Source organism: Felis catus, chromosome B2 (assembly GCF_018350175.1).
Source record: "Felis catus isolate Fca126 chromosome B2, F.catus_Fca126_mat1.0, whole genome shotgun sequence".
Classification (NCBI taxonomy): Eukaryota; Metazoa; Chordata; class Mammalia; order Carnivora; family Felidae; genus Felis; species Felis catus.
In genome coordinates, this window is record NC_058372.1 from 149790051 (window position 1) to 149812704 (window position 22654).

At 57.3% G+C, this 22654-nt stretch overlaps 2 long non-coding RNA genes across 2 annotated transcripts; one reads left to right on the forward strand and one right to left on the reverse strand.

The window, feature by feature from the left end:
- Positions 1-8112: 8112 nt before the first annotated feature.
- On the forward strand, positions 8113-9319 carry LOC123385731. Its single transcript, XR_006598694.1, has 2 exons — positions 8113-8412; positions 8509-9319. It is a non-coding gene; the product is annotated as an uncharacterized LOC123385731 (long non-coding RNA).
- Positions 9320-18627: 9308 nt separating this feature from the next.
- On the reverse strand, positions 18628-19500 carry LOC123385732. Its single transcript, XR_006598695.1, has 2 exons — positions 19399-19500; positions 18628-19263 (listed from the first exon to the last, which is right to left on the reverse strand). It is a non-coding gene; the product is annotated as an uncharacterized LOC123385732 (long non-coding RNA).
- Positions 19501-22654: the final 3154 nt, after the last annotated feature.

A 22654-nucleotide genomic window follows, 5' to 3' on the forward strand; every position in this document is an offset into this window, starting at 1 on the left:
CAAGGGCACTAGGGTCCCCACGTAGAGAAGACGGGGCTCAGGCCCAGGTACGGGTTCCCAGGGACAGGGTGAGCCACGGGCTCGGAGGCGTGTGCACGCGGATTCGGCGGATCCGTCAGTCGGAGTCGGAGCTGCTCCCTCACCCGTGTCTTTGCGGTGCAGGTGAGTTCTTTCCAGGGGCTTCAGGGGAGCTCGGGAGGGACCCCGGTGGCAGCGAGGGGCCGCGGTGCCGGTCCGCAGCTCGAGCTGGGTGGGAGCAAACTGCTCAGCCCGCGCCCAGAGCAAAGGTAAAGCACGACGATTTCCTGGCCACGCTGTGTCAGACTAAAGGTGTTCCCGGTGACAAGTTTGCTCAAAATCCGCCAAGACCCTCCAAAGTTGTCCGGGAAAAGCAAATTCCTAATGATTTTGTTTTATTAGATACCTGGGTGGATTAACAAGACACTTAGTGATCATTCAGAGCAGTACCTTGGACGGGTACGGAGTCCAGCACCCTCGGCAGCAGCCCCAGGTGGGGAGGGACTCAGGGGTGCAGCCCAGCATTCCCGCTGACCACAGCCAGACGGAAGGTCCTCTCTTCGGGGCCCAGCAGCGGTTTGCACTGGGCAGCAGCAAACTTACAATGGGGGTGTGTCCACGAGGCCGCCTGGCGGGACTGAGGACAAGAGAGCCTTGTGTCTTGTTTGCCCAGGAGGTCAAGGTCCACCGCGGGGGTTCCCTTCTGGCACAACTCTCCCACGCGAGTTCCTCCGGCGCCCGGCGCGGACCCTCCCTCCAGGCATCGCCGTGGGTGGGGACGTGTGTCCTGCCGTCACCGTGGACGAGCCGCCCTCGGGAGGAGGGGCCTCTGGGCCTCTCCCAGCCCCAGAGACAACCCCTGCGCAGGCGTGTGTCCCCTGCTGGCAGGACGCTTCTGAACGTGGAAAACCAGGCGTGCGTGTCACTGTGCTAAGGGGACACCACCGGCCGCTCTTGCCCGACAAGATACACACGGAGCACGCACCGTCCCTCCGTCCTGAGAGGGCGTCCACGCACGCTGGCCGCCTGGTCCGCGGCGCGTGATACAGTTGGAAACATTCGTGGCTGGCGAGAGCGGGCCCGCGGGGGAGGAGGGGACGGTCACCTCTCTGCTGTGCACGCGGAAAACCCCGGAGTCAGAGACAGCCAGGAGCCACCAGCCTAACGCCCACACCGCAGGCCACTGCCCTCCTGAGCGAAGGTCAGTTCTCACGGCAGGTAGAGAGTAGCCCTGGGTTATAAAGCGCGTGTTGAAGCAAATCCGGGCCAAATCCCAAACCCGAATAACTGCTCCTCCTGTTTGGACTAAACCACACTGTCACTGCCACTGAGCAATCAGCAGAAGTCACATCTGCGTCTTTGTAGTAAGTGAGTCTTGTCTGGGAACTCAAGAACGCACCTGCCCATGGGTGCGTGGGGGACATTAGCCCCACACCCGGAAAAAGTGGAAACACCCGAGAAAATGGGAACGTGAGGTCCTTACAGAGGAAACACAAACCCTTTACCCCACCCTGCAGCGGTGGGCGGGAACCGGAGGCAAGGGCCGCGCTGGCTCTCACCGAGGGCTCACGCTCGCCAGGTAAAAGGGGCAGATGTGATGACTGTGAACGGGGGACCCCAAGGGGCCACGCAGAAACCACTGTGACAGGGCCCCCAGGTCGGGGGTGTGCCCCCGGCCTGCTCCGCCCTCCCAACCTGCGTCTGATGCTCAGCACGGCGCCGTCTCCAGGAGGTGGGGAGGGCGTGAGCTCGGGGTGGGCACCTGGGCCCCCAGAGCCATCCCTGCCCCTGCCCGCCGCCTGCCAGCCCGTCCGCGGCCACGCCATGCGACCGCTGGCCACGGCCAGCGACCGACCGCGCCACGGCCAGCGACCGACCGCGCTCACGCCATGCCTCTGAGAACCTGTCTGCTTCGTTACTGGACTTCTCAGTGCTTTACCTCTGGTCCGAGCCTGGACGTCCGGCTTCCTCGGGAGGCCTGGCTTCAAGCCCCTCTCTGCTCTCCCCCTACCGGGTTGGCGTGACAACTTTACGTGTGAATTCCCTGGCTTTCTCCATCCCCATCACCGTTCCCGAAGGTCACCCCTCACCGCCGATCCACGCGGCGCGATTCCCGCTGGCGTTTCTGCCCGGCCACGGCGCTTCCTTGCTTCCCCTTCGCCAGGACGAGGTGGCAAAGAAGGGGTGGGCTTCGTGGGTGGGCCGGGAGCTTCAGGAACAACTTGGTGTTGAGGTCTCGTTCAGCAGGAGAAGCTCTCCGCCGTCCAGTCTGGTTGGCGAGAGAGGCTCGCCCCAGTCCCGGCTCTGGAACGTCGCCTTCCTGAGGGCAGAAGCCGGATCTTCCAGACGACGGCCAACGCCGGGGGAGGGAGGAGTATGTGTGACGCCCACCACTTACCCCGAGCCGGGCGCCGCTCCGGGAGGAGGGAGGCTCACAGGCTGCTCCGTCCCACCCCCAGGCCCACAAGGACCACGGCGTTGCACGGGGGCTTCCCGCCTCCCCGCTGCGTCCGTCCCTCGTCACCCCAGTTGCAGGACGGTCAGACCCGAGGGGGAAGGAGGCCTCCAGGCAGCTCCACAGGGTAAGTACTTCCAAGGGCAGGGAAAGTGCAGTCGCCGATCTGGGAAATAACGTGGAGCCGTGCGTGATGTGTGTGCGTGTGTGTGTGTGTGTGTGTGTGTGTGTGCATTCAGGCGTGCGGACCTATGACTGTATACGTGTAAGTGTGCCTGCGTCCACACTTGTCGACATGTGAGTGTGTGTTCACGTGTGTGCACATGCGTGTGTGAATGTGCACCTCCTCCGCATCACGAATCCTCGTTACAGAGACATGTCCTCTTGGGGAAGAACCTTTCCCCATGAGCCCGGCAGCTCCGAGGAGCCCTTCCGTGTGTCTGAGGCCTCCGCCCCCCGGGGCCCTGACGACCTCCAGCAGGGGCGGGCGGTTCTCACCGGGGCGGCTGGCGTCTCCACAGCATCGGTGGCGGTGCAGGCGCTTCCAGAAGGACAGCAGGCAGTGCCCCGGGCTCTCGAGCGTGTGAAGATTTTATAGGCAACGGGGCCAGGCCTCTACGTCCTGCTTCCACCGGGCTCCAGGGAGACAGCGCCGTGACCGAGCCCGAGCTGACCCGACACTCTGTGGAAGGGCAAGACGGCCAGTCTGGGCAAACCCCCACGGGCTCAGGCCAACAGCCCGGGAGCAGGGAGCCGCGTGGAGGGCCCCATGGGGCACGGAGGGCAGGGAGCGTCGCCTTCGGAGTCTCTGGGCAACGTGCACAAGATGAAGTCTGCCTTCCCGGCCTCCCTCTCTGTGGAAGGGGCACCGGTCTGCAGAGGCCCCGAAGGCGGAGGCAGAGCCCTCTGCCCGACAGCCCCTCGGCCACGTGTCCTCACATGCAGCCCCAACTCCTGACCCCACCGGTCAGAAAATGGGAAAAGCCGTGACCGGGCACCGGGAGTGTCCGCCCCATTAGTGGGATCACTTTGCACAAGGACCGCAAGGATGTAGCTACAGACGGGGGGGTGGTCTGCGGGCCTCACTCACGGCTGCTGTCACCAGACGCGGGCATTTTTGCAGACCTGACCTTCACTGATCGCTAAACCACCACCGGATTTCCTGGGTCAAGGGCGAATGAGGGTCCTTAAACGGAAATCACGTGCTGTGACTTGAAGATCTTTTGTTCAGCAGTGGGGAGGCAGGGGTGGCTGCCTGGAGGGCTCCGTCTCGTGGCTCGCACCCTGACATTTTTTCATGTCTTGTTAGGGAGTAAATGGCTCGTCTGCTCTGACTCAGGCCTGCTTCCCAGCCTCTGCCGGTGCCTCCTCTCATCCGAGCGCACACTCGGGGGCCCTCCCACTGCGCGTGGCAGTCTGCAACGGTGGAGACCGTCTGCACAACCCAGGAATATATTTCAAGGCCCGAAACAGACTGCCTGCAGTTTGCAGTGTCGTGGCTGAGCCTCCGTCTAGACCAAGCGTCAGACTGGAGCGTCTGTACGTTCTGACGCTGAGTTCACTACCCACATCTCTGAAGGTCAAAGGTCAAGTTTAAACTTACCACACTGTCCACATGGTCTGAGATAGTCTTAACAAAATTAATCCATATTCTTATCCTGGGGCGCCTGGGTGGCTCAGTCACTTAACTGTCCGACTTTGGCTCAGGTCATGATCTCACGGTTTATGGGTTCAAGCCCTGCGTCGGGCTGGAGCCTGTTTCAGATTCTGTGTCTCCCTCTCTCTCTGTTCCTCCCTTGCTCCCTCTCTCTCTCACACACACACAAATAAATAAACATGAAAGAAAGAAAGAAAGAAAGAAAGAAAGAAAGAAAGAAAGAAAGAACAAAAGAAAAGACATACTACCACCAAAACAAAACAAAACCACACACAATAACATAACTGACAGCTGGACTGACCCCAAACTCTCAGGAAGCTGCTGAGCTGAACTCTCGTTCAAGAGCGAGAGGGAAAGACATTTCCAGACAAAGACTGGGAGCTTACCACTCGTAACTGTGGAGAACTTCATCCGGTGAGCAGGAAGTTAGGACCAGAAGGAAAAGTAGGATTTGGTAGAATGATGCACACTGAAACGCGTAAAAATAGTGATAAATGTAAACCAACATTGACGGCAAAGATCGATAATCCTAGCAAGGCCACGAACCGCAGTGACAATACGGAGCTAGGCCAGCAACAAGGAGGACGAGTCTCGGAGACACACACTCAAGTGCTCCCACGTTCTCCAGTTCTCTGAGGTGGGATGGGGATCGGTTACCTCAGGGCCCGCCAGGGCACACGGTGGCCGAGATGTCCTGTGTAAGCGCTATGAGAACAGACAGAGAATTGTAACTTGTAGCCTCTGGAGGAAAAGGGGGACAAAGGAAACTCAACCGTTTCAATAAAAGACAGAAAACGAAATCTTAAAAAGGTGACGAAAACCACGGCAAGCGGAAATACCGAAACAAGATGGCCGCAGGAAGTCCGGACAGACGAGGCGCACAGGAAATGCACAGAGTGTGCTCGCCCGGGAGATGTCACAGCCGCGTCGGAACCCACGTGCTCAACGTGGTGCACGGAGGAATCGTCTGGACACAGACATCCAGGCCCCGGCCACAGATCCACTCATGGCACATCAGATTTGCAACCTGGGGAATCGGTGCCTCGGGTTCTAATTCAGACGGTCCAAGTACAGAGACTTGAGAGACTGGCCAAGACAGGGAAGAAAAGGGGGCACCTTGGGTCTTGCCTTTGCAGGGTCCTCTCGTGCAGGGGAGCTCGCACTTCACATAGGGGTGAAGAAGAGTGCTCTTTTCACGGGAGCGTGGGCCTGAGAGGGGGCAGGAGCCTCCCCGACGGGGACTGCTGGGACCAAGCAAAGCCATTGCTCCCTAGGAGACCCCTGAACACTGCTGGCCCCGGCCACCCTCCCCCCGGGGGACAGGGGGCTTGCCAAGGACATAATCACTCCTAGAAATGTGCCCAAAGAAAGATTCACCAAAGTCCACAAGGATTTATGTATAAGGATATTCACCATAGCATTTTTTTACAAGGAAAGTTAGGGAAAACCCAAATGTCCATCAACAAGGGTTTGGTGAGTCAATCATGGTTGAATTGTCCAACACAACCAGCAGAAAGAATGATGCAGGGCAAGAGCCAGTGACGTGGAAAGTGTCTAAGACATATTATTAAGTAAAAAGGAGGTAATAGTCACACGTATAACGTGACCCAATTTTCACAAGAATTCATGGAATACAGAGGGCTATCTCTGTATCCACGGGGGCGCAAAGCTAGAAGGATGTTGGCCAGGCGCTGATCGTGGTTCTTGGAATGGAGGTGGGCAGGACCGTGGGTATTATGGAAATTTTTATTTTCCCATTTTCCCCCACTTCTCTATTGTTTCAGTTTTTTGACTAGCCTGTATTTATTGTTCAGTGAGAAAAAAGCAAAAAAGTGAGGTTGCTTTTTTCATGTGAAGCTCTCTTTATATGAGTTTTAAAATTGCTCATTCTTTTTAATAAGAAAGGATTTGCCCTGACACCTTGGGCGTCGGCGGGAGGTTTATCCACCCAGAAGCTTTGGGATTACCGCCGGCACTCCGTGAAATAGCCAAGCGCTCACTTCCTTTTTTATTTCTTGGTCTTTCTCTGGGGGGAGAGGGGCGTGGGCTGCAAGAGACACGCTGGGCAAAGATTTCTCTTTGTGTTGGGGGAGAATTAGTTCTGAATCTTCATATAATAGCACTCGGAAATCCAAAACCGATGGGATTTTTCACGGTATTATGTACAGTTATTGTTACTATGATAGAGAAAACTACTGAGACATTTACCTTCTCCATGCCCGTCGTGACCCTACGGGGGCAGACACCTTGGCCTCTAGGGATGTCTGTTTAATGAGCGAACCAGAGGATACCCACTTGGTCGTAAGCAATCCGTAAAAGGGTCCGTGCCATTGGGGGACCATCCTGCCGTCCCAGGCCACTGTCTGCCGTTTTGCAATGCCATCTGGGTAACTGAGCTGGGTGACGAGCCTCTGTTGTGAGCTGTTACCCCGAGCATGGACGGACTCACTCCTGCTATAGAGATGTTCTGTTTTCTTTTTTCTTTTTCTTCTTTTAGGATTTAGGCTTAATAGCCATTAATTTCCAGCAAACTCAGGCAACGGGCACCTGGGGGCCTGCTGAGCCCATAGCCCTCTCTACGTGGCCCCTGACGCATGCCTTCCCGTGACCCTGCCCTCCACCTCGAGGGGGAAGAGTACCGCCATGTGTGTCGGGCCCGGAAATGTCTCAGCCACGTCGCAGTCCCTGCCGAGACCGATGCCTTCTGTGTTACCTTAAGATAATGACTATTTTCCCCTCTTCTCCAGGTCACAGAATTGAGGCTACAAAGCTTCCCGAGGTCACGGGGCCAGTCCGCACAGGGCAGAGGTGTGCACCGAGGCCGTCTGTCTCTGGACCTGGGGTGCGTCCGGAACAGGGTTCTGAGTGGTGAGCAGCCTGGAGGGGACCGGTTGAAACGCGGGCCCTGTGGGACAGTCACCAACTTCCTGGCCTCCCGAGAGTTCGGTGCAAGACCTGCCAGGACATGCCCGGCAGCGGCCGAGAAGGAAGTGAGTGGCGGGAGAGACAGGGAGCGAGTCCAAGGCAGCCAGCGAGGCCGGGCAGGAAGTTGGGGTGCGCTGACAAAGGACACGGACTCCAGGGACCCGCCCAGAACGTCCTCAGGAAATGCCATGCAGCAGGGTCCAGCGGTGTGGACATAAACGGGCCCGTCCTGTCTCCGCCCCCCAGAAGCATTCCCCACGTAGGTGCTCTGTGCCCTTGTGACGGCCACCAGCGGGTGGAGAGGGTCTCCTGGTGGCCGACACCTGCCGTCACCTGGCCCCCTTCAGTGCCCGGTGCCACTTCCCCTACCTCTCCCAGGTGCAGGAAGGTGCAGGGTGTGGCCGGCATGCGTCTGCCTCCTGCTGCCCCCACCCTGCCTGCCCTGCTTCCTCTGTGCCCCCCACCCACCCCTGTTCCCCCTGCACCCCCCCACCTGGCCCTGCTCCCCCTGAGCCCCCCTCCTTCCCTTCCCCCTTCACCCTGCCCCCCTTGCCCATTCCCCCCGCACCCCCCACCTGCCCCTGCTCCCCCTGTGCCCCCCAATGCCTGCCCCTGCTACCCCTGCACTCATAGGTCTGCGTCAGGGGAGGGTGGTCTGGGCAGCGGGCAGACCCACCTGGACCCTGTTTCCAGGAGTCACAATTTCACAAGCAGCCCTGCAGCCCGCCGGGGGGACACTGCGCGACACCCCCGCCGTCTGGACTCCCAAATCCTGCTCTCCGAAGTGCCTGCTCTTAGGCTGTGAGGCCCCGACCTGCACGGAACCCCCTCTCTGGTCTCTGCTGCTGAGAACATAGAGGGGCTGAGCGAGCCGTCAGCCCCCCTTCTTCATCCCGGGGCCCCCTTCTTCTGCTGACGGACCTGAGGTTTTGTCCCCATTCTGTCCCCTGCCTCCATGATGTCCCCCTCCCAGATTTCCTTCCCCAGGCCAGGAGGCAGGGCAGGCGGCTCGGGGGTGGGGTGGGGGGTGTCTCCCGCCTTGGTGGGCACCTAACACACGGGGACTTTGTGGGCAGCGACTCCGGGCCCAGCCCGGGGTTTGGGGTTCACGACCCCCCCCCCCCCCCGCCGCCGGGCACTGGCAGGTGCCTCCTCCGGGGACAGTTTGGGCGCTGTGGCGGGACAGCCGGCACACCTCAGAGGGACCGCCCCTCCCTGCGGGGGTGTGAGGAGACCCAGGCCGGCCGCCCTCAGCGTGGGACAGCAGGGCGGACCAGCGAGCGGGGAGCCGGGTTGGGCCCCTGATTCATGGCCTCTACGGCCACGCCCACCCTGCCCTTCCCGTTTCCGGTGTGAGGTAACCCGCTTCCTTTCTTCTTTTGAAGCCACTTTGAGTCAGAGTTTCTGTTTCCTACTTCTGTTTCCACCACCTATTTCCTTTCATGGCCCACAGCCACTCAACCGCCGTCCTGGACCAGAAAGTCAAGGCCACAACAGCCAGGTTAGCTCTGGGGAGGAACGGCCGACCTTGCCCTGACCTTCAGGGCGGCGGGAACCCAGACGGGGCTCTTCTCGGCTCTGCGCGACCCACGGCCAGAAACCCAGCGGACATCTGCGCAAACCCCAGGGCCTCTGTTTTAAAAGGTCTTTCTGAAGGACCATCGGCCCACTGAAATGTTACTTCTTAGGCCGTTGAAATACTACGCCCGTGGTGTTTGTCTCCATGGGTGTTGAGATTTCGAGCTCTAAATAAGGAGTTGTGCATAGGAGCACCAATGCGTCCTGCTTAACCTTACAAATAACGCCACGCTGGGGTAACATGAGAGTCAAAACACTGTAAGTCTCAGAGGAGAAAAGAACCACGTGCAAAGAAGGATTTCTGCAGCGCCGCACGCCCGGGTGTCACAAAGCCACATACGAAGTTTCGTGTGAAGAAGGAAAAACGTGAAGGTCAAACCTCAAAGCCAGGCAAGTTTTGATTCCCGGGTAAAGACAGGCTCGTATCTTTGAATCTGATTCTTGTACTTAGAGTTCTTTAAAAAGAAGAAGAAGAATTGAGTTAAAAGCAACAGGAATCCTGTCAAATCCACAAGAACTCACAAAGCATATACCTTTCTGGAAAAATTCACTTGAAAATCCCTGTCGGTCAATCGAGATTAGAAGAAAAAATCCGCTCAAGAATGTGAAGGTCATACAATGGAGTCACTGGCCAGGATCACTGAGACCAGTTGAAATAAAATTTAAAACTTATTTATTAAGAAAAATTATTTAATGTTTGTCTATTTTTGAGACAGAGAGAGAGAGAGCACGCGCAAGCGAGTGGGGGAGGGGAAGAGAGAGAGGGAGACACAATCCGAAGCAGGCTCCAGGCTCTGAGCTGTCAGCACAGAGCCTGGCCCGGGGCTCGAGCTCACGGACCACGACATCGTGACCTGAGCCAAAGTTGAACACTTAACTGACTGAGCCACCCAGGTGCCCCCAGAATTTAAAACTTTTAAATCGACCAAGTTCTACAAAAAAATCTACTAAATAAAAATGGGACAAAAAAGTCAATCAGGAACAGAAATACCAATTAAATGAACAAAGTCAAGGGACGGATTATAAAGGGATGTAGGGTAGGGAGGAGAATAAATGGGTCCCCATCATCTTTCTCCTAAACACACACACACACACACACACACACACACACACACACACCCCACTACCTCACCTCGTGTGTTTTTTCAAAACTGTAAGTTAAGTAATTAGTTTGAAAAACTTAGAGATAGTCACCATGATTTAAAATAGGATATGTGTTCTTCCAAAGTGCTGAAAACAATACAAGCAAAGAAAATCTGGTCCATTTATGCTGGTTATATTGATGCGACAGAACACCGGGGTACAACACAGTACCGCGGAGGAAACATAAAGGCTTGTGCCTCCAGAACTAGCTCTCCAGTTAGGAAATACATTGTCTCCCTGCTTTACAAGTCTCGAACGTTATTATTTTTTCCCCATAATTTTGCCATATGTTTTTTTTAACCACACGCGGCATCATTGCCTTATATTTTTCCTTAAAACTGACTTTTTTACTTAAAAACATACTATAGCTTTCTCTGAAGCAAAAATAACTACCAAGTCACGCGTCTACAGTGCCTTCCTTTCCCTACTACACGTTAAAATAAATGAGCAGCCGAAGTATGAGTGCACGTGCTCCCTGAAGTGTTCTCCTACAATGTCAACAGTACACACTCTGCGGGGGGGAACGCTCACCATCACTAAACAGAATATTTGATAAATTCATCTTCTTTGTACTCATCACGGGATCAAAAGGAACACAGATGTTTTTAGCAATCGGTGGCCTCTGAAATACAGCGTTTTAAAAGCAGAGCCCACGATCCTTCTGGAGGCTTACACGGTACAAACGCACACAACAAACCAGCACACTCGACCCGCACCGAGACGCCAAGAGCAAGAGCCTCACCAAGACTCTTCCTGTTCCTGGCAGAGCCCATGGTGTGTCCGCGATCAGGCACCCTCCCCACGGCGCGTGTGTGGTCCCGGGGTCCCCCCGCGGGGGTGCTCGTGGCCCCGGGACACCCCCACAGCACGCCTGTGGTCCCGGGGACCCCCGCGGGTGCCTGTGGCCGGGCCTCGGGCCCTGGACGCCCACCCGCCGGCCGCCTCTGTCCTCGGTGAGTGTGCCGGGTGCCCGGTCCCCGCGTGCCCACGCGCTGAGGGTCCGTGCAACCCCTCAGCCACTGCCAGGCCCTCCCGCACCCGGTCCCACACGGGGCCTCCTCCGGCCGTGGAAACGCCGGGCTGATCGCGGGTGGAGCGGGGCTCTCCCCTGGTGTCCGGGAAGCGTAGGCAGGTGGCCAGCCAGTCGCCTCTGCACGAGGCCGGGCGCCAGGACAAGGCCCGGGGCGCCCAGGTCACCTCGGGGCAGCCCGCGCTTGATGGTGCCCTGGTGGCCCCGAGCCTCCCCGCCAGGTCCCACCGCTGCCCGCCCTCCCTGGACAGGACCCACCACGGTCAGAATTCCCGGTAGGGCCGCTGACGCTCCGGACCGAGACAGCCACGAACGCTCTCTTCGGGCTCTCCACGCGGACCCCAGGAAACTTCCAGAAGCTCCTCCAAGAGCAAGAAATGTCCTTCTCATCCTTCACTTCGTGGATCAAATGCACCCTCTTCGCGCCGTCTCTCAGCCCTCCTCCTCATCGTATGTGTAGGACGACTTCCCCGTTTGAGGACCCTACGTTCCCCTGAGCTGGAGGCCTCTGCTCCTGTGGCCCTGCCCCGCCCCCACATGCCCACTCCCCCCCCCACGCACGCACCCCCAGCCCCGCCCCCACATGCCCACTCCCCCCAACACGCACCCCCAGCCCCGCCCCCACATGCCCACTCCCCCCCCCCGCACGCACCCCCCCAACCCCGCCCCCACATGCCCACTACCCCCCACACACGCACCCCCAACCCCGCCCCCACGTCCCCACTCCCCCCATGCACGCACCCCCAGCCCCGCCCCCACATGCCCACTACCCCCTCACACGCACCCCCAACCCCGCCCCCACGTGCCCACTCCCCTATGCACGCTCCCCCAGCCCCGCCCCCACATGCCCACTCCCCCACCACGCACGCACCACCAGCCCCGCCCCCACATGCCTACTCCCCCCAACAGGCACCCCCCTTAGCCCCGCCCCCACATGCCCACTCCATCCCCCGCACGCACCCCCAGCCCCGCCCCCACATGCCCACTCCCCACCAGCACACACCCCCCAGCCCCACCCCCACATGCCCACTCCACCCCCCACCGCACGCACCCCCAGCCCCGCCCCCACATGCCTACTCCCCCCCAACACGCACCCCCCCAGCCCCGCCCCCACATGCCCACTCCACCCCCCCGCACGCACCCCCAGCCCCGCCCCCACATGCCCACTCCCCCCCACGCACGCACCCCCAGCCCCTCCCCCACATGCCCACTCCCCCCAGCACGCACCCCCCAGCCCCGCCCCCACATGCCCACTCCCCCCCCACGCACGCACCCCCAGCCCCGCCCCCACATGCCCGCCCACTCCCACTCCCTCCTCCAGGAGGCCCTCGCTCTCAGCCCCTCCTCACTGGCTACACCCCCACTGGGCAGTGCCCACCTGAGTCCCAGTGCGTGGCTGACGTGCGACAAATCCTCGTGACACACGGGGAAATAAAAATGAACCTTGGGGCATGAAAATAAGTCTCTGCGCGGCACCTTCACTGTCCTGGCGCTCACTCAACCTCTTTCAGCAGCTGTGTTTTCTGTATGTGATGAACTTTACATAAAATGCATGTTATAAACTAAAAACAAAGAAATCAAAGGGACAGAAACGCACGGTCTGCTAAGGGCAGGGCATGAAGAGCAGCAAACTGAAGAAGCTTCCATCCCCTTTCTCACGTGGGGCCAAATATTTACTTAGGAGCTCCCTGGCAGCCAAAGCAAAAAGGACCACAGAACTGCTCAGGGGAATAATTATTAGTTGTGAGAGTTTTGCTTTCACGTTTGCTCTAAATACACTTAGAAAACCTCCCAGCGCCTAGCGGTGCTCATACCAGTGTTCTCTGCGCAGCGGGGCTTGGGGGTGATTTTTTTTCCCACTTTGCATACGTTGGTTCTTCCAGATACTCTAACGAGCGGATCTGTGGGACAGTATTGCCTTCAGGTCGGTTATCTGTTGTCACAGTGACAATTGCAAGAGACGAGACCCTCCACGTAAATGTGGGTGGTGGCTGGCAAGTTCCGGACGGGGACCTGGGGGACGCTTGCGTGTCTGTCAGCCAGGTCTGCAGGGTGGCCTCTCAGGGCCTCACCCTCGGCTGGAGCAAGTGGCCAGCGGGGCTCTGAGGGGTGCACGAGCGCACCACAGTCCACGGCCACACAGTCCACGGCCCCCACGGCCCACGGCCCCAGCAAGTCAGAGGCCACCTCGATCCGAGGGCTGGGGAAGGAGGTCCCCTCGATGAGCGGGACCGCGGGATGTGGACACGGCCGGGGTGAGGGCAAGGCCACGCTGGCATCCGCGAGCCCCTCGGCACACCAGCGGGAACTCCGCAGGGCTCAGCGTCACGGCCTCCCAACTCAAAAGTGACCGGAAGCTTAAAGCGTCTGCGCAGTCAGCAGTGACGTACGTGGGGGAGCAGCCGCGGAGAATCCCCTGGAAACCTTCCCATCCTCCAGAGGTGATACCTGAATGACTGCGGCAGCTTCCCAGGGCCCCCCACCCGGCTGCTGCCCCGCTGCACTCCAACCCCCGCCCGGGCTCGCACCCCCAGCCCCTGGCTGGCTTTCACCCCGGAAGCACACGGTGCAGCCAGCCACGCCCCGGAGCACCAGCATTTCCTGCAGGTAGCACCTGTCCCCCCAACACCTTGGAGAGCACACGCCGAGCTTCCGGTTGAGGTTTCTTGCCTTCCAGCTTAACGACGTCTGCACCTTCTCCGGGCATTCCTTGTGCGGCCCAGCTCGGGGACAGACCAGGCAAGAGAGCACTTTGCACCTGCACGGTGGCTATGGACGGTCTCTCCTCTCTCTACCAACCCGCAGGGACAGGACGTGCGGGGCAGGGCCTTGACCTCATGTCCAAACCGCCCCAGTCAGTCTGGACTTTGGTGTCAAGGCTTGGGAAGAAAAAGACAAGAGGAAGAAGGGGGTGGGGAGAAAAGCGGTTCTCAGAGAAGTCGAGAAATGTGGCCTAAGCGATACTGCCTTACGGGATGGGGGCCGGGACTTATGCCAGCTCGTTCTGACCCCAAAGCCAGCGCTCCCCACCTCAGAGGCAGAAATGTAAGTGAGAGAATGGGGCTATTCACGTCACTAGCTCCAATTTTCTGAACTCCAACCTGGAGAAAGTTGTGCAAATGCCCCAAGGCCCAGGAGCGCCCCGTAACTCATTCTCTCACTCACGTTCAAGGCCATCGCCGTGCATTCAGTGCCAAAGGGGTGGGACCGGTGCACGATGTCACGCAGCCCCTGGTTTTAAAAGCTTGGGAGCTCACTGAGAACCTAACACAGGCATCTATAAAAAGCCCGGGGACAGAAAGCAGGTGCCAAGCAAATGGTACAGATGTGGTGACGATATTGGCTCATTAAAAACTGGGACACGGGGCCTTTTTCTGATGGGAGAGTTTATTAACATGAAACCTCTTTCAAAGACATACAAATGGCTCATTTGTTTTATGCACGAGAGGACGGAACTTCCTCCAGCACGACGAGGTATGAGAGCGGTGGCCCTGGCGGGAGGGGACCTAGAAACCCCAGGAGCGGAGCGGAACATGGCATGGAGGCTGCGGTCGGGGGTCCCAGAACCAGGGGGGTTCTGGGAGGGAGTCCCAGTCCCATTCTGTCCCCACGCTCCAGGCAGCCAGCATGGCCTCGGGCTCCTGCGTATCTTAGGGACACGCATTAGCCGTGCGAGGGTGATCGTGAGTGTGGCACCCTGCCCGGGGAAGAAATGCAAGGACATGTGCAGTAGGCTTAACCACCCAGCTGGGTCTGTGCAGCATCATCTTCCTTTGCACGTGTGTGCTAACTAAGGCTTCCTCTCGGAACAGTCCTGAAATAGCCTAATAGGGTGGCTCGGAACTCGTAATCACTACGTTTTTACACGGAACACGCTTTATTTTCCAAAAGGGTGTGTCCTTTGGATTAAAGGGAAAGAAACCCCGAACCAGCCGCGAGTTATGCTACAACGTGGCTGGGAGGCCATCAGAGCCGAGCTGGGTGGCCAGTTCCCCAGCATGTGGGAAGGCCATTCCTGGGAACAGATGGGTCAGGAGGCCATTCCCAGGGAAAAGGAGGGTGGGAAGGCCGTTCAAGGAGGAACAGGTAGGTGGGAAGACCACTCCTGGGGGAACAGGTGGGTCAGGAGGCCATTCCTGGGGGCGCAGGAACCCACAGCAAGCCTGACAGCTGAGACTGTTGAGTAGCTCTGTTGGCCCTCCCGCCGGCAAGGTTTTTGTGCAAGAACAGCTGCCTCCTTGCAGTGTTCCAGAACCTTCTCGGAGGTTCTGTCTGTCCAGCTGGAACAATGGAAATATTTCCTGAAGCTTCCTCCCCGCATAGGCTTTCCCCCCCACCCTCACCTAGGCGCCCCGAAAAGGACAGCATCCCCCAGCCGGCACACCGACACCCACCTGCTTCCCTGCAGGGGCCCTGCCCCAGGGCCTTTGCACCCAAGTGCTTCTAAGGCTGGGCTTTCCTCACAGACTGTGTCACCGTTTGGCACCACCCGTAAGGCAGGCAGCCAGCTGGCAGGGACGATGAGGGGGCTCTTTCCCCGCAGTTCGAGGAAAAGCTGCTAAAGGGACATGTCGAGCACATAAAATCCTCACCATTTGGCACTTGCACAAAACCGAGGAAGAAAAGCAGAATTCTAGAAAGTTGGTTGTGAATTTCAGTACGGCGACAGGTTTCAGGGCCGGGGGTGTTGCTCTGGACTTCCACAATCGTCCGCACGGCGGCCTGACCGGACGCTGGGAAAATCCGTGAGACACAAGTCGCGGAGGACGAGGTGCATGCTGTGCACGAAGTCGTGGCCCCCGACGTGTCCCAACGAAAGAGGCAACACCGTGTGGTCGACACTTTCAACGTTACATCTTTGCGTGCAGCCTAGCCTGCGGCAGTGGGGCGCCCCTGGGGGCTCCCCGGCACGGTCTGCTGGGCGACCTCAGAGGAAGGCGGGAAAGTGAGGCGCGGCCAGCGTCCCCAGTCAGGTAGCTGAGTGCTTGGCTGGAGTTGAGGGTGGCCGTGGCACAGAGCAGACGGGCCTGGGCGGTGGTCCCCCTCCCCCGGGCGGGCTGGGGTGCGGGCGCCGGTAACTCGCTATGTATGAACCCCCTACGTCCCCCCTACTTGTCCTTATCTCCCCAGCTGGGGTCGCCCCGTCCCGCCTGCAGGGCAGAGGCCGAGAGCACATTTGAGGTTCGGCACGAGGGTCGTCCCCATGCCGAGGCCGGTGGACGTGGCTCCCCCGTGCCTGAGGGGCCAGAGGCTCGGGCGCAGAGCTGGCAGGTGAACGGCAGACGGGGTGGGAACCCAAGCCCCAGTGGAACCGAGCGTATTTCCAGCATAACTCACTACCCGCATTCGTGCGCGTGTGCGTTCACGGGAACTCACTGCTGTTCACTACGTGCCGTGTCCCCGTGAACAACACGGATCAAACTCCTCCCAGCACAGGGTCTACACTCTAGCGAGAGACACAGACAAGGATTGTGACTCACGCAGAAGGGGACACGGGGGTGGGGGGGAACATGGGGGATGGGAGGGTGCAGGGGGATGCTGCGGGGGGGCAGGGGACGTGGGGGGATGCGGGGGGACCCTGTGGGGGGACGGGGGGACGTGGCGGGACACGGGGACGCCTCTTCCAGGCAGAGGAAGTAGCAGGTCAGTATGCTGGGGAGGATGAGCAGGGAGGCGAGCAAGGTCAAGGTCACAGAGGTGAGGCCCTGAGGACAGGCAGAGGGCGCTCCCAAAGCACAGGGGGAGGCGGAGGGATCCCGGCAGCTTGGCTGAGAGTGAACTCTGGGGAGGAAAGGCACGAGGCAGAAAGACTGAGGACAGAAGCTCTGCGATGGTTCAGGCAAAGAAACCTCGGTGGCGGGAATTGTGCAGAGAAGGCGGGGAAGTGTCAGGTCCGGGTCTGAATTCCGAAAGCGGACCCTGCAGAATTTGCCCACAGAGCGGACGTGGGTGGAGGGGAAGAGAGACACCGGACACAGTCGGAAGGGACGGCCAGGCTGGGGTGGGGGTGGGGGTGGGGGTGGGGGTGGGGGTGGGGGGTGGGGGGTGGGGGGCGGTGGGGGGGCAGAAGACCACGGACTGGGGCTGCGAGCGTGCCAGGGAGCCGTCCAGGGGAGACACAGCCGTCCAGGGGAGTCCACTATTCTGGTGGGAGGCCACCCCCCCCAGGATAGAGGTGGAGGGGGCAAAGTCACACCAGGGAGGGAGGAGTGCCCAGGTCACCTGGGCAGGGGCTCAGGGAGGGAACGACCCAGGGAGCCAGATGCCCCACAGAGGAGGCCTAGGAGGTGATCATTACAGAAATTACCTCTAGTTTTACATTATTTAAGAACATTAAGGGGCCTCCCTTAAAGAAACCCAGGCCACAGCACCATCAGCCTGCAAAACCTCAGCGATAAGCAATAAGCAAAAACCTGTTCAAAAACACAATAGTAACATGGAAAAGAGATAAGGCTATCATTTCAGGCCGTTATCTTTTAAAAGCAAAGTGCAAGGGGCAGGAGAGAAAGTATAGAGGCGGACAAACAGCTCCTATCCCCTTGGAAACAAAGTCTCGGAGAAGCAAGTACACGGACAAAAGTCTGAAATGTTTTACGAACAAGTCTAAATTTGAAAAGAAACAACCAAAGAACAATTTAGGGAAAATAAATGAAACGCTGTCCCAAAAGTCGCAACCCTCCATCCACGGTACAGAGAGCAGTCTGAGAAAGAGTGGGGGGGGGTGGATTGGTGGGAGTCCCAGATGGGGTGTTCCCGAAGCACGCAGGTGTATGGGGCGGGGGCGGTCAGAACACCTGCAGGAACGCAGGGGAGGAGGGGAGGCGGGGAGGCTCTGACGGAGGGGGAGGGAGCCCCCAGGGGTCAGGCTGCGCTAGGAACTTGCGGGCATCTGCCCTGACCCCCAACTCTTGACAAAATGGCACCAAGACAAGAGTGGATTTCAGCTCCACGATCCACCTTTGCCCCCAGGTATACCTTCCAGCAGCCTCCCCTCCCCCCGCCCAGCGAGCAGGGTACAGAGCCCAACCCCCCAGGTGAACTTCATGTTATGTTCAGGCACAGAGATGATTCTGAGAGAGCTGCTCACAGGAAGGAAGGAAGGAAGGAAGGAAGGAAGGAAGGAAGAAGGAAGGAAGGAAGAAGGAAGGAAGGAAGAAGAGAGGGAGGAAGTGAGGGAGGCAGAAGGGAGGAGGAAGGAGGGAGGGAAGGACAGAGGGAGGGAAAGAAGGAGGGAGGGAGGGAGGGAGGGAGGGAGAAGGGAGTCATGTGGACAACTCAGCACACCCCAGCCATAAAGAAAAAGAAGAAAAAGCAGGGAGAGGGAAATCACACACAAAATACAGGTGTCAACGCTACCCTGAAAACATATTCCAAGAAATAGGAAAAAAAGGTTTTAATAAGAAGTTATTTGAAGCTTAGCCAAAAATAAAGGGAATAAGAAATCACACAGAACAGGATTCAAGGATGAAATGAGATGAGATAAAATGAAACATTGCAGACGCGGGGAAACAGATCGAGGCCGAGAAGCGATCGCGAGAGAAGGGACGGCCGTGTCCCAAACACGGGGACCGGACGAACGCAGGGGACGCCTGGCTGTGCGGCCGAGAGGCTGAGGCCGAGCTGAGCTAGTCCCGCAGTGAGAACGAACACGAGAGCAACACGGTGAACACGTGTTCGGCTGGACGTGAGAAAGGGCCACATCTGCGGGTTTAAAAATGGTCAAAAATGGCAGTTGCACGAGGCTCAACGTCATTAGACACAGACAGGAGGCGGACAATTGATGTGTCAGACGCAGGAATGAATACACGAGAAACACATACACATAATTGAAAAGATTTTCTTGAAGTAAGGGGACAGCCAAGTCTGCAGATTAAAAGGACGCTTTCTCTCGTTCCAGGCAACATTGGTCACAACCGTTGGTCACTGAGTCTCGTCCTGGTGACTTTACCGATTTCAGGGACCAGAGACGCCTGGTCTGAGTGTCCAGGCAGGAGGTAGGCATCCGTGTCGGCTACAGGGGGAAGCAGGTGGGCCTCGGACTCTCCCAGCAGCACTGCTGACAAAAGACGTTCTGGAGTCAGCCCCTCGGGACGGGCTCCCCAAGAATCACGCCCACCCACGGGGCTGCTCACCCACAGAACGGAGCCAACGGAGCCTGGTTGAAAGCAATACGGGACGTCCGGAGTGGAGCCGACAGCAGCTGAATCGAAATGTCTTTAAAACTGACAGGTGAAAAGGTTGGGGTAGAAAGCCGCTAGCCTCCCTGAATGCAGAAAGGACCAGAAGGGAATCTTGGGGCCCTGACGGGTGCAGAACGAAGTGTAGGCGGCAAGAAATCAGGTCTGCGAACATGGTGTAGACGCTGGCCGTGGCGGCTGGGGCAGAGGCTGGGGGACAGGCCAGCGCACAAAGGGGGATCCACAGGGTTTTCAAGTTATGACGTTCAAGTTTCTTAATCTAAAAAAGAACGTTGGGTTTTTAAGAAGGAATATCACTAATTAGAAGAACACACACGCATCTTAACTTATATGTCCTTTCTTTTCATTTCCTTTGGTTAATTGCAAGTAATACGCAATCTGTTAAGTGACGTACCGTAAAAATCACCGATCTTATTTTTGTAAAGTGATTTCCAGCCGTGAGAAAAGCCGTCTGGAGGACGCTCTGAAGCGTTTACCAGACACGCGCAGTACTGAGTTCGAGGTGGTGAAACCCAAGGTGAATTTTTGCTTTTCCGTGCCGACCAGCATTCTCCGAAACATAATCGCTCTTCTCGAAAGAGGAGATGAGGACGGACGTTTGCCCTGGCCCCGGCCTCTCCACCCTGCTGGCCAGGGCTTCTGCTTCTGCAAGTATCATCTGACTCATCACCCTGTTGACCGGGGCCATTCCCTGCTTTTAAACATACAGCCTCCTCCTCTCTGTCCACTTAAAATAATCTGAGAAGATAACTCGTAGTCAAAAATACCCTCCGTGAAAGCAAAGCTGGTCATTACCCCGGTGGGATAGCGATCAGCAAAGAGGTGGACAAGCGACATTACAGTGTTTAGAACAAAGCCAAGCCAAGCCAAAAACAGACTGTGGCAAAGTAATTATTCGCCCACAGCAGCGTGTCCCCGGAGCTTCCTGCGCCCCGTTCCCCCTCTGCCTGCACCCAGGTGATGGGCGTGGCAAGCCTCGCCACGGTGCTTGCGCGGGAGGCCGTGCTGAGCTCAGGTGATGCGGCTGTCCTGTCCACACAGTGCACACACGCCCCCCCCCCCGCCACCCCGGGACCTGTGGAGCCCCGGCTTGTGCGAGTGCTGCCTTCAGCCCGGGCCACAGTGGAGCCCACGAGACAGCCTGGCTGGGCAGAGGGCCAGACCATGCAGGTGAACAGGCCCCAGAGCGGAAGCATGGAACGCACCCGAGGGCCCCAGCTTCTCCTGTGGGGCCAGCCCAAGAGGGGTCTAGAAGCACAGTGGAAATGGGGTGGGTGCAGAGGAAGGGGAGACCCGGCAGAGGGAGCAAACGAGGAGGGTGGGGGGCTTCGTATCTCGCACCAGGCAGGAGCTCACTCCAGATGCGCACTACCCTGAATCCGACAGCCATCCTTCTCCCCCTGGGAGTCGCAACACTTCTGATTTGAGAGGCCAGCAAAATTGTTATACGAAAAATCTGGTGAGGATACTACAGAAGGGAAAATACAGGCCGATCTCTCCAAAAAGATAGAAGGAAAAAAAGGCAAATTGAATCCCATGACATAAAAAAAGAAAAATACAGAGCGACCAAACTTGGTTGACAGCAGAAACTCCAGATTGTCCTAACGTTTGAAAACCCACCACTGTTTCAGCCTATTAAGAGAATGAAGGAGGGGCCCCTGGGTGGCTCAGTCGGCTGAGCGTCCGACTTCGGCTCAGGTCATGATCTCGCAGTTCACGGGTCTGAGCCCCGCGTCGGGCTCTGTGCTGACGGCTCGGAGCCCGGAGCCCGCTTCAGATTCTGTGTCTCCCTCTCTCTCTGCCCCTCCCCTGCGCTCTCTCCCTCTCTCTCTGTCTCTCTCAAAAATAAGTAAACCCTAAAAAAATTAAAGAAGAGGGAATGATGGAAAAAAGCCATAGGGTCGTCTCAAAAATGCAAGGAAAGGGATTGAATGGAATCCAAACATTTACGGTGTAAAAAGCCTTGGCAACGTAGCAATGAAAAGGGATGCCCATCATCCGATAAAGGCTATGTACCCCAAAGGAAAGAAAAGAAAAATATCAACCCAAATAGCACACATCATGGTGAAACACTGAAAACTTTCCCTTGGAGGTTGGGAACGAGACGAACATACTTGCTGTTGTCACGTCCATTCAACGCGGTCCCGGAGAGCCTGGCCCACTTCTTTATAGATGAGATACTTTTGTATTCAGGAAACACAAAGGGAATAGATCTAATAAATGGAAGAACCCTACGCAGAACACTTGGAGACGGTGTGAAGGCCAAGGGACCTCCCTCATTCTGTGGCGTTGGTGGGCGTCTGGCTACAAGGACCGCGGAGCAGGGTCCCAGAAAAGAGCCACACGTTCGGGCTCCGCACGGCCGTGGGGAAAGGGGTGTTTCCGTTATGTGTTGCTGTGCAAGAAAACTTGGGGCTTGAAACAAAGGAGCGTTAGTCTCGCTTCCTGCAGATGACCGCGCCGGGCACAGGGCCGCAGTGGCCGGGCCGGGCCACGCTGGGAAAGGGAAGATGATGGCACTCCCACACGCTGACATTGACTCCGACCGCCAGCTGCTCGGGACCTCCGCTCTCCTTCAGGCGACTGGGGTCTCTCCCAGCCTGCGTGTGACAGCCAGCACGCCACGTGGGGGACAGCGGACACAGCGGGTGGCTCGAGGCACAGCACCACTTTGCTGCGCAAAGCCAGTTGCGACCCTATGACCTCGTCTGCTTGTGTTGTTAGTCCTTCAGGGAAAGCCTGGTGGGAAAGATTGAAGCGCCCAAAATGTTTGGTGGCCATTTATCAGTCTTTCGTTTCTCTGTCTTCTTGGCTCTTGCTCAAGAAGGAGTTTCTACCCGGGGGGGCCTGGGTGGCTTCGTCGGTCATGACCTCACGGTTTGTGAGTTCATGCCCCGCATCAGGCTCCGGGCTGGCAGCTCGGAGCCTGGAGCCCACTTATTGTGTGTCTCCCTCTCTCTCTGTCCCTCCCCTGCTTGTGATAAATAAACGTTAAAAAACATTTTTTTAATAAAAAAAAAGGAGTTTCTACTAATATAACACTGTATGTTAGCTGTCCAGAATTAAAGCAAAATAAAGTAAGATAAAATAATTTTTCTCCCCCCAGAAAACAGAAATAGCATGTCATTTGTTTTCAGGCATGAGTTTTAGAATTTTTTTAATAACATTCAGTTCCTTACCTGAAAATTATTTTTGCAAATATGATGAATTGAGATCTTTTCCCCCCAAATAAATCAATGATTGTCCCAATACACTTATTAAATAATCTACAATTTCCCTTACTAATTGATATGAACCTGGGGTCTCCATTCTGTACCGCTAAATTCTGACTCCTGATTCGCCTAACGTCATACTGTGTTTTGACACCTGGTGGGGTGAGTTTCCCCACCCAGTTTTCCTCCTTGGCAGTTCTTGCAATTAGGTGCACCTGGTGACACTCTGGTTCCACTGACCTTAAACTTGTATTCGGCGATCACATGAGCACATTCAGCACATTCAGCACAGAGCCCGACGCGGGGCTCGAACAACCTTGCACCATGGTGACTCGCCTATAAGTTACGTGGTTACAAGGAGCAAATGCTGTCAAGCGTTCTAAAATCCGTGGTCTTACTTGATGGTCAGCGAGCAAAGCATCGTCATCATCCCCATTT